At 36.4% G+C, this 12,079-nt stretch overlaps 1 protein-coding gene across 3 annotated transcripts in view; it reads left to right on the top strand.

The window, feature by feature from the left end:
• LOC107669357 (neurexin-1-like) overlaps positions 1–12,079 on the top strand; it is a 414,348-nt gene that overhangs the window by 202,390 nt on the left and 199,879 nt on the right. The window lies entirely within an intron of this gene.

The following is a 12,079-nucleotide window of genomic DNA, read 5'->3' as shown; positions in this document are numbered from 1 at the left end:
TATAGCCAGATGCCCCGCCCATTCTGGCGGGCTTTGGCGGGCTTCGTCGCCATAGGCTCGTGCAGCTCCACTGCCGCGCCATTGGTTAGTTTTTAAAGCCCTGCACGAACCAATGGCCGTGCAGTTTCACTGCGTGAATGAAATAGGCTTCTGTTCAGGAGAAAAAGGCTTTTTTCCCATATGCGTCTAGCAGACGCAGTACGAGTGAAGTATCGAAAGGGAACAAAGAGCAGCGCCTACAGGGGAAAGAGAAAAAAACAACAACAACATGCCACTGCATCATTTTTAATGCTTCCAAACCTGCTTTTGCTATCTTAAGCAGGTGCTGCTTGATGCTGGGCACAAAAACAAAGGTTTACTTCACATGAAATGTAGAAACAGGAATCTCATGTATATTTAGTTATTTTCTTGTGTGTTGAAATTAAATATTTTGATTGAAAAGACATCAGCAGCTCTTGCCATAGCAATTTCTTAGACTTTTCTCCATTCTGAGTTTTCACTGGCATCTTTGTAGAAATCTTGGCAGGCAGTCCTTAGTTTTGTGTTTTAGTCGGCACTAGAAGAAAGCTGAGACAAGTTCACAAAAAGAAAACAGAAACCACTTTGTTTGTCAAGACCACATAATCTAACCACTGAAGTCAATGTAAGGAGAGTTTGTCAAGGTGTTTTTTACAGTGTCCGCTGCCTTTCTGAAAATGCTGAGCATATAGTAATGTGGTAGATTGGAACAATTCCTGAAGTAAAATAAATAAATAAATAAATTAGATGTTTCGCTGTTCGATTTATTACTGTGTTGTGTCAGCAGAAGGAAAATAATAGTTTGCAAGACCCTCAAGACTCTGTCTAGGTCAACAAGTCTATTAAAAATATCAGATTTGTCCTTTTTAACTTTTAATGATGTGCTCTGTTGAGGTTGTAAAATGTCATGTGTTACAACTGCAAAAAAACATTATTTATGAATTAAGTCAAATATTACTCAATAATAATAATAATAATAATAATAATAATGAATTAACATGTAGTAATTAGTGGCATTTGTTAAAAAAAATAATTTGTATAATAAGTAAGGAATAACTGATGACGGTCCACTGAATTATTAGAAAATAATGCACATCCGAGGTGGTGATGCGGCCATGACGCGAAGAGGAGTTATTTTCTAATAATTCAATGGCCCGGAGTCAATTATTCCACTTATACTACAGTTGCCACACCTCTAATATTGTTCAGATGATGCATTTCAAAACATTCGTCAGGCTTTTGTCCTTGTGTAGGATTAATTTCTTACACATCTCATCCCACACCTCCATTGCTAATTCAAAAACGTAATTTTAGACCTGTAATAGAGGCTTGAGCTGTTAATAGCAGACTAATGCAGTTATAACCAATGAAGTTATGAGAGAGAGAGAGAGATTAAATGTGTGTGAGTTACTGGAGTCTGTGCGAGTTCGGCAGCAGCGTCTCTACTTATAGTGAAACTAAGTTCATCTGCTTCAAGAACGCCATTATTACCTTGTTACTGAGAAATGACAAGTAGCTTTTAAGTTGCTAAACTATTTTGAAAATCATCAGAGCAGTGCTGACAACACATTTTTGTGCGGGTGTGTGAGTGTGTGTATATATAAACACTCACAGGCCACTTTATTAGGTATACCTTGCTAGCAGTGGGTTGGACCCCCTTTTGCTTTCGAAACTGCATTCAGAGATGCTCATCTGCAACTCGGTTGAAATGAGTGATTATTTGAGTTACTGTTGCCTATCAGCTTGGTCCAGTCTGGCCATTCTCCTCTGAATTCTGGCATCAACAGGGCATTTTCACCCACAGAAGTGCCACTCACTGGATATTTTCTCTTTTTCAGACCATTCTCTGTAATCTCTAGAGATAGTTGTGAGTGAAAATCCCAGTTGATCAGCAGTTTCTGAAATACTCAGTCCAGTCCGTCTGGCACCAACAGCCATGCCATGTTCAAAGTCACTTAAATCACATTTCTTTCCCATTCTGAAGCTCGGTTTGAACTTCAGCATATTTCCTAAATGCATTGAGTTCCTGCCATGTGATTGGCTGATTCAATATTTGTGTTAACGAGTAGTTGAACAGTTGTACCTAATAAAGTAGCCGGTGACTGTGTATTGTATTGTATTTTATTATTTTATATTATATTATATTATATTATATTATATTATATTATATTATATTTAAAAATATATATATATTATATATAAAAAAATGTACATTTCAACACTATACACTACAGAATATCACTTTTTGGCTAAGTGCTCATGGTTCACTAACCATGATGCTCAGATAAAGACTGTGAAAAGGAAAAGTTTTAAAGCTTACAAAGTCTCCAGCACAAAAATCTAATTGTACATCAACATTTTGCTTTAAGTACAAGAGTAATAAATGCCAAATCAAATAAGGCCATAAAGTGCAAACTCCTTCTGTCAGGCTCCAAGGTCTTTTTTTATTTGGCCGCCCCAGAACAAGTCCTTTAAACATCAAAAGAGGAACTTCGCAGTACGTGTCAGTTGTAATTGTTCAAGCAATTATGCCGGAGAGAATGGAGAGTGGCGTAACAATCCCCAGGGTCCAGTGCTTTTCTGTGAAGTGTAAAATGAACATCCTCAGACAGGAAGGTGCTGAGATGTGGTGTTGTTTTCTGTGAAGGAGCCAGTGGAAAGTGACGCTTGACCTGTTATGTGTGTTGAAATGAGCATATGTGGAGAGCGCTCGTGACAAGCCACTTTCCACGCTGTCCGATAATTGAGTTTCTTTTTTTTCTTTCTTTCTCAAGGAACTGCTATCCTGCCCCTGTAAATGTTTTCTGAAAATTAGTTTTATTGACTTGAATTAAATTGCTTTCCTGTTCCCCCTGGCGTAAGGAAAATCCAGGGTTTGCTATAAAATGTGAATGTCAATGAGTTTATTAATGAGCTGTTGGTGGCCAATTCAGTCGAGGCAAAGTTCTCCTAAACACACACACTTTTTTATGTCATGGTGAGAACCTAGCATTGGTAGTAAACGCTGAACAAATGATGCCTTAAATCATGCGGCTTGTTAAGGAGAGGTGTGCTATTACTTTTCTAAGCAATTAGATACACCGTTTTCGCCTGGAGGATGATAAAACTTGCATTTGAAGGAGAGATCCAAGCCATATCTAAAGACCAGGATATTTTAGAGACTGTTCAGTTGGGTAAGCAAGCAACCACAAAGCAGCTTATAGCATTAAACAAAACACTGTAGCAACTACTGTTCTGGCAAAAGGCAACGCATCATCAGCTCGCATCATTTCTCACATTTTCTTTAGAAAATGTCAACATTTAGTTGAGTTCTTCTCTGTATTAGCTTATAAGTAAGCAAATTTTTGTAGTCTACTGTAAGGAATTTAACTCTTTTAGCTCAGGTTTTCGGGGAAAATCGAATCTGAAGATTCAAAATCAACCTGATTGAACTGATTCCAAATTTGATAGTTTACACTTTATCAACTGTTCGTCCAGCGAGACGTTAACATAAGTATATCTTACCAATTTGAATATGTGTACTATCCCTGGCCAAAGGTTAATTCATGCTTGTGATAATTTATAAGCTACGAGCTAGGTAACCGGATCTGGGCAAAGTTTAACTTTAAATTCACGACAAGACAATGATTCTTATAATGAAACAGGAATTTATTGGCTATCTAGATTACATTAAACTAAACTAATGCAAACACACATGCACACACACACAGGATGCTGATTAACGGAGTTTACATTAAGTCCCAAAAAGGTAAGATATTCGCTACAGTTCTTTAACTTGCAACCTGAGAGAATCACAAAGCAGAGATTTGTCTTAATCTTTGTTTGTTTACTTGCGTTTTGGTGACAGCTGAAAGGCCCAGACAGCAGACAGTTTCGGCCCAGATCCGGCCCACATCTGGCCCGCATGGATTTCACAGGGGCCAGATGTGGGCCGGATCTGGGTCAACACTATGTTGCTGTCTGGGTAGGTAGCCGGATCTGGGCAGGGTTTAACTTTGAATTCACGACACAAGACAATGATTCTTATAATGAAACAGGAATTTATTGGCTATCTAGATTACATTAAACTAAACTAATGCAAACACACATGCACACACACACAGGATGCTGATTAACGGAGTTTACATTAAGTCCCAAAAAGGTAAGATATTCGCTACAGTTCTTTAACTTGTAACCTGAGAGAATCACAAAGCAGAGATTTGTCTTAATCTTTGTTTGTTTACTTGCGTTTTGGTGACAGCTGAAAGGGGTTTCCCAGTTGGCTAGTCTCCAGCAGAGGGGAAATCACCGCGTTGCTGATTGGTCATTCGGCTGACGTCTTTTGGGAGAGCTTGGTGATGAATGGGGTTTCCTGGTGACGCAGAGGCTTTGGCAGTTCTTCTGAAAGAGTCTGAGTTTGCAAGACTTTAGGCTCTTGAAGGCATTGAATCTGTTCGGACATTGGGTTTTTGATCAAACTGCATAAGTCCGTCCCACAGATCGTTGTTCCAATCAGACATTGGTTGCAGGGTGGGGCCACGCCCCGCAAGGTTCTTATTCATGCATAAATTAACATGATGCTTCAATTTATCACATGGGAACATCCTTGCCAGATTTTATTAATACTTCTATAAAGTTTCTTAATGCGAGTATCATTCATATTTCCCACTTCTCATTCATACCCAAGTTTTGCACATAAAATAAGCTTTCATTCAAGCTCAAATATCGGTTAGTTTGCATACACATTAATAATCTTATCTACTAAAAGGGGTTATAAAACATCGATTAAACTTGAACCGATTACAGGAAACACATCAAGCATATATAAGACATAAAACATATTATTTGTGAATATAGTTGCCCTTTTATACGTTTAAATGATTGTTTTTTTAATTGTCTGTGTAAGTTCTATGTTCCTTTGTCTGTGACAGGAGAAACGCGCATTTTTCTGGAATGTAGAGAAAGGGGGAGGACAGAGAAAGTCCTGAGGTCAATGGATGTTGCAAAAAGTCATGCGGTGTAGACCTGCTATTCTTCTCGCTCGGACATGGAGCTATTAATCTGTCGCTCTGTTTATCGGATTATCGATTTATGCGTTAAACGGTCATGGGGTCCAGGAGTGTCTGTCGCTGGAACATTTCCAGATACAACGTTCTTTGTTCTGTTGTTTATTAGATTTGTATTTATGCTGAAGCCAGTCACGAGACAACACTGAAGTTCTGTTGCTTAAATGAGTCCAGATGCAGGGGTCAGTTATTGCTGTCTCAGTGCTTGCAGACCCAGGAGGTGGTTTTGTGAATCACACTCTTCCTGTGTTTCTTGCAAAGATAAGCTGAGTGGGACAGGAACTATTTGAGACAATTGGAGCCTGAGCTGACCATGGTTTTACTACTCGCACTTGAGAGGTTGAAAGGAGACTCCTTAGCTTCTGCTTAAGGAATGTGCTGTTCTGTTCAAAGGAAATCCTACACTACCCCAACCCAAACTTTTAAAATAATATTTAATTTAATTATATGTATTTTATTACATGTTTCATTAATTTATTAATTTCTTTCCTTCTTGATTTATTTTATTTATATAGTTTTATTTTAATTAATTAATTTATTTTTTATTTAGGTTTTTCTATTTTTGTGCAGACATTTAGTACCCAAAAATATAGCCCAAGTTGTTACAAATACACCATTATTAGTAACTACAAACCAAGTTTAACTTATTGAATAAATGTGTAACCCATTGTTGCCTATTCCGCAATAGTTTTATTTATTTATTAGGTTTTAAAAATTATTAGAGAAGTCAAGGGTTAATAAATACAATATTAATCAAGTTTATTTTAACAGTATGGTGTTGAGGGTGGTTGCCACAGCATTTAATTAAGTTGCTACGTGTTCTAGCTGGTAGCCAGGGTGTTTTAAATGGGTGCTAGGTTGTGTCTGTTATACTCTGGTCCATAGATATGTACTCGACCACCAGTTGGAAACTGGAAGTATGATCGCTTAGAAATTGTGTCTGTAGCAAAGATGGAGCAGAATTTAAATGTCAGAGCTGAATACTTCAGGTGTTGGTGATAGTGATCCTTCCCTTAACACACACCGCTAATGATCAACTGCTACTATATACTAGTCAAGTCAAGTCAAGTCACCTTTAGAGCGTGATGGATTGTAGCGTGGTAGAAGACTAGTTAGGTACGCAGGAGCTAACCCATTAAGGGCCTTATAGGCAAGTAATAATATTTTGTTTAATATCACAACTAGGAGTGATATTAAAGTGATACTTTTCCCCAGGTTCCCAACACGTGCTTATGGCAAGATGGGAAACTTTTATAGGAGCTTTAATCTGTCCGCTGGTCATGGAGCACAGCCAAAGGTGTTTCTTTTTCGTTTTCCCCCGTCTTCCATTTTTCTCCAGCAGGGATATTGCTTCGTCATTACTCAACAGAGACACATGTCATTTTTACAATCTCCCTGCAGTTCCTTCATATGAAAGCAATTGATTTTCCTCCCTTTCGCTCTCAAAAGAAGCTCCGCTCTCCCACTGCCCAGCCATCCATTGAATGACTAATGAAAAAAACTATTGGGTGTATAATTGAATATTGTGATTGAAGTCTGCTTAATAGTCTTTGCATAACAGTGAGACATACAGAGCTAATAACCATGCATGGGCTATTCTGTGTGAAGCAGACTGAGCTTTTCTTCTCTGAGCACAGAGCAGGATTCTGTACTGTGGGCTGGGATTTATTGTGAGGAAGTTTATTTTGTATTACTATTATTATTATTTTTTTTTTTTTTTAAGCTTGCCCTAATGGTTAGCCCATGTCCTCCAGAGACACTGAGCCTTCATCCAGTCTTGATACCAATATGTTTTCTTTCCTTAAACCTTTCCTCTCTGTTCTCTACTTTCTCTACATGAATATTCTTGAATGATCAAGAATATTATTGATAAAAATATTTTTTTTCTAGTAAATTTGTAGCTTGTATTATTGTATTTCTATGTAGCATTTTCCAGTTTTTCGAATATGTTTTACAAGAAAATACAATTTCAGTCTTTCCACTTCAGAATTTTACAATTATTTCAATGTGTTACTGGTAATTTCTTTCTAATTGTTTGTGAAATTTGCTGCGAAAATGATTTCTAAACCATTTTTTGACCACTGTAACCATCTTTAAATCACTGGAGTCAAATCTAATCAATATAATCAAATGATTGTTTAATTTATTTATGATTTGAATTTGTAATTTATTTGTTACCAATTCTATCTAAATGTCTATCTATTTATTTATTTAGATTTTTAATATTATTATTATTATTATTATTTATGCAAGGAGGTCTATCGGCTGGGATTTGTTTTGTGCAGTGGCTTTTTTTTTGTTTTTTTTTGAGTTTCTGCTAGTGATTCCTTTTTTTTTCAATTTTATTAAAAAAAAAAAAACAATTTTTTAACTGCTAATGAAAGAAAGGACAATGGAATACAAATATTTGCAGCTCGTGTGTTGTCAAATTGATGAAGATATTTTCTTAATTTGCTGGTGTTTTTTCAATTTGCATGTGTTTTCTTAAGTTGCAGTGTGTTGAGCTCTCTCGGCCACCGTACTATTGTCCTTGTAGAGACTTCCATTCGTATCAACCCAAATTTTGGTAGCAAGGCTGCAAAAATTGCAAACCTCATATAAAATATGAATGAATAGATTGAAATATCTCATGCATTATTTAGTTTGACCTCTAGATGTTGAATATGAACATTTTCTGAAGGTTGAGCACCTCCATTCACAGACCATTTGTCTCAAAAGGGAAAAAAAAAAGAAGTCTTTCAGGCTTATTTTGTACACTGTACTTGAAAGGTACAGCATGCATCAACTGTAGATTAGTCCTCTTGATTAGTCTTGATTAGGAGTTACAGCCTGGACTCGCTGGAAGAATATTATTTATAGACATTTTATGAAAAATGATTTGAGGAACATGTTTTTGTGGTTCTGAATGCACATTGACGTTCAGTGCTTGTAGAAGCTCGATAAAGATTCAGCCAGTAACACCTGTTGTATTGAATTGAATAATGGCTATGATTATGTCATCCGTATCCTAAGGGGTGAAGCTCTAGCCAGTCAGGATAACCGTTCATTCCATTGCCCTCCAGGCACAGAGGGCAGTTACAGGTAGTTAGTTGAAGCGAGTCAGGTTGAGGAGCTCTTGGAAATGGAAGGGAAAAGTTAGAATGAAAGAATGCAACTTATCTGTAGTGAGGTAAAATTAAAGAGTGCAGAGGTTTAGATGAAGGGGGCTTTTAATGGTGGTCTAATTGGGCTTATTCAGTTGGAGTGGAAAAATAGCATATTTCAGCAAACAATCAGTGAGAGAGCACACTTTTCGACTGTAGGACGAAAATTGCCATATGTGTTCTTGCTTGTCAGTTTTAACGCGTAATTGCCTGTCTTGCCGGCAGAGCTCAGTTGGAAATTGCATTTTACTGGCAAACAATGCCCTCTAAACATGGTCTGCCGCTGAATGTTTATCTGAAGGTCCCCAAATATCTTTGATGCTTTCCTCAATATATGTTTGCAAAATGACAAAAATTAAACAATAAGAGCAGAATGAAAGAGACACTAGCAGTTAAGTCTCCTAACCGCACAGCAATGGAGGATAATATGAGGACAGTATTTTATTAGCAACCACCTGATTACTTCATGTCATATGATAAACATTAGGGTAACACTTTATTTTAAGGACTAATTCTCACTCTTAACTAGTTGTTTATTAGCATGCATATTACTAGCATATTGGCTGTTTATTAGTACTTATAAAGCAAATATTAATTCTCTATGAACATATTTTAGATCCCTTAATCCTACCCCATACCTAAACTTAACAGCTACCTTACTAACTATGAATAAACAGCAAATTAAGAGTTTATTGAGGCAAAAGTAATAGTTAATAGTTAGTTCATAGCAGGGGCGGCGCCAGCGAATTATGAACGCAGGTGCTGAGGGGGTGCTGGATCATTGACAGGTGGAGCTGGGCAATTCAGGGCTCCAGACTCATTCTTCCCACTGGTCGCTCTTTTGCGACTGACTTTCTCAGTAGGTCGCAACATGTTTTTTTTTTTTTTCATTTTTGCTGCGCGCACCTTCGAGCTCCTGCAGTCGCGGCGAGTATAAACCATGCTCTACACTCGAAGCGCTGCGCAGTTCAAACGAGTTGCAGTTTGATGTTTCTCATATGCAACAGAAATGGCAAAGCTTATGAGTTGAACGCCAGTGCGACCGCTCACAAAATTTAGTCACACAGGCAGAATAAATGGTCGCAAAATGCGACCATTCGTTCGCAGTCTGAAGTCCTGCAATTAATAGTAAATATAAGCAAAACAGGTTATTATTATTTTTTTATATGAATAATAAATATAAGGAAAACTCACCCACTCGATTTTGTAGTATTTTTAAATTTTGTATTCCATATGAAAAGGTGCATTTCTATTAAAAGCACGTCTATGTGGAGATGGCGAGTCAGCATCGGCATTCGGCAACTTCATCTTTGCACCCTACACTGACTCAGAAAGCACTAGTTTAATAAATAAATAATTAAAATTAGGGATGTTCATTTCGGTTATTTTTCCTAACCGACAATCGACGCTGGTTAACCGATTATTAACCTTTAACCGACAAGATGATTTTAAATTAGAATTGAATTAAATTAGAAAGGATAGTGTCTGTGACCCGTTAAAAATACTAACATTTGTTTCCCGGGGATTCATTTTACATGCGCAAAAAGCAGCAAAACAACAGAACATGAGGATTCACATGGTCACGCACCTGCAGCGCTTCTGCGAGCGGAGAAAAACGAGCAGAAAAACATAGGAGCTAGGCTATATATATATATATATATAACGAATAAATAGGCCTATACGCATTTGTTACAGTATTTATATCTTTGTTAACATTTGTTAATTGGATCCTATATTCATCCCTGCTTCTGGGGACCCACTATACTGCTGTCACGTTGCACACACACACACGAGGGACGAGGAGTATATGTTGACAAGACTTTATTTGCACCAAGGAACCAAGGGAGACGAACACAGGAAGACGTTCAACAGCGGACCGAGAACTAAGGACTGGGAACACTTTAAATACACACAGGAGGAGTGGATGACGAGACACACCTGGGAGCAATGAAACATCAAGGGAAACACCTGGGACAAATGAACTAAACTAATCAGGACAGGAACAGGAAACTAACCAAATAAGGGCATGGGAAGGCACATGGGGAGCAGGACACACACAAAACATGGAACAGAGTCTGACACCTGTTCATTATTAGCCTAATAAAATACAGTCAGTCAAACATATGGGGAAAAAAACACACTGCTCAGTTTAAATATGTAGTAAAATCTACATAATAAATAATAATTTGCCATTCAAATACATCACGAATACGGAAACATTTGATTTTGTGTCGAATGAGAGACCCAACGTTGGTTTCAGTTTAGTTTTAGCCTAAATGAATTTGTTTTGGCTTGTCGTTTATATTGCTAGCTTCGTATATTTTTAATTCTTGTTCTTTTCTAAATACTGTTAATTGAAAGGCTTTTTTTGTGGAGTGAGGGGGAACTAAAATAGCCTAGCTGTGTTTACAGTGTTTATTATAATGTTTGTAAACATTTCGCGTCGGCATTAGGCCTATTTCTGAATGAAATAATAAAATGCGACTTATGTTTCTCTAAAAAAACAATTTTTTTTAATATGCGTAGCGTATTTTAAACATGCAGCAAATCTTTTAAAATATTTTGATAAATTACTGGGAAAAAAAAAAGACTTTTTAAACTGTTTAACTGATTGTATTAATCGGTCAAAATTCTATAAGGTCGGTTAACGGTTAACTGGTTAAAATGAACATCCCTAATTAAAATGTCTTCTTTTCCCCCGACACGTTCATAATCACTTTGCCCGTGCTTTGAGGCAATTGCTTTATGCGCGAGCTTGAGCGCGGAATAGGCTATAGCATCATAGCCTGCGCCTGCCTATATATTAAAGGATGGTTAATATATTATTATATTAATTAATTTAATATAACGTGCAACTAGTTGACTAGAAAAATCTTTAGTCGGGGGCAGGCCTACTTAGCACAAGGAAGCGCTCCATTTTTAAAATAAAATGCTATAATGACATTACTAAAAGTGTGACAGCTGCAAATCACGTGATTATTGCATTGCACGAGTTATGCATGTCTAAGGAGTCAAATGTTTTTTTTTTGTTTGTTTGTTTCTTTTTTTATTATCATCTTAATTATTAAATACAATAGGCTACAGCATGTAAATAATTGATTCCAGGAAAAAATCTGTGGGGGTGCTATGGGGGTGCTTTTGACTTTCTTGGGGGTGCTGAAGCACCTGCTAGCCCCTCCCTAGCGTCGCCCATGGTTCATAGTGAGAAGTGTGACCAATATTAGCAATAATAATGCTACTACTACTAATGCAAAAATTATATTATTTTATAATGTAATATTTGACTAAAAAAACCTGACAAAACTGTCCAATATAGGAAATATTAATATAGCATATTGTATAATAATAATAATAATTTATTATTGTTATTGTTGTTGTTGTTGTTGTTATATAGTAAATATATCCAAAAATATTATATTGTTATATTATATCATAATGTAATATATGACAAAAACTGATAAAACTGGGCATATAGGATATAGTAATATTGTATAGTAATTGTACAGTAAAAGTATTGTATATTCAAAATATTGCATTGTTGTATTATTTCATTATTTAATAATGACTGGGCAATATAGAATATAGCATATAGTATAGCTTATATTATAAAGAATTATTATTATTATTATTATATGCTGTTACTACATGCTGATGCCCAGTTTTGTCAACAAGCGTTGATAAATGATTTTAAAAAAATACTATGTATAAAATAATACATATTAATTATACATCTGCATGTTTTTCATTCTGTGGTCCTTAGATCATACCACACTAATCATTTCACACAATCATTTCAAACTCTGCATAGAATGTACACTATATTTACAAAATTAGCTTACTATATTATATTCAATCCGGGAATTTAGATAAACT

This window comes from Sinocyclocheilus anshuiensis, unplaced genomic scaffold (genome assembly GCF_001515605.1).
Source record: "Sinocyclocheilus anshuiensis isolate Anshui unplaced genomic scaffold, SAMN03320099.WGS_v1.1 scaffold180, whole genome shotgun sequence".
NCBI classification, from domain to species: Eukaryota; Metazoa; Chordata; class Actinopteri; order Cypriniformes; family Cyprinidae; genus Sinocyclocheilus; species Sinocyclocheilus anshuiensis.
Note: the sequence above shows the minus strand (reverse complement) of the source record. Positions and strands in the feature narration are given on the sequence as shown.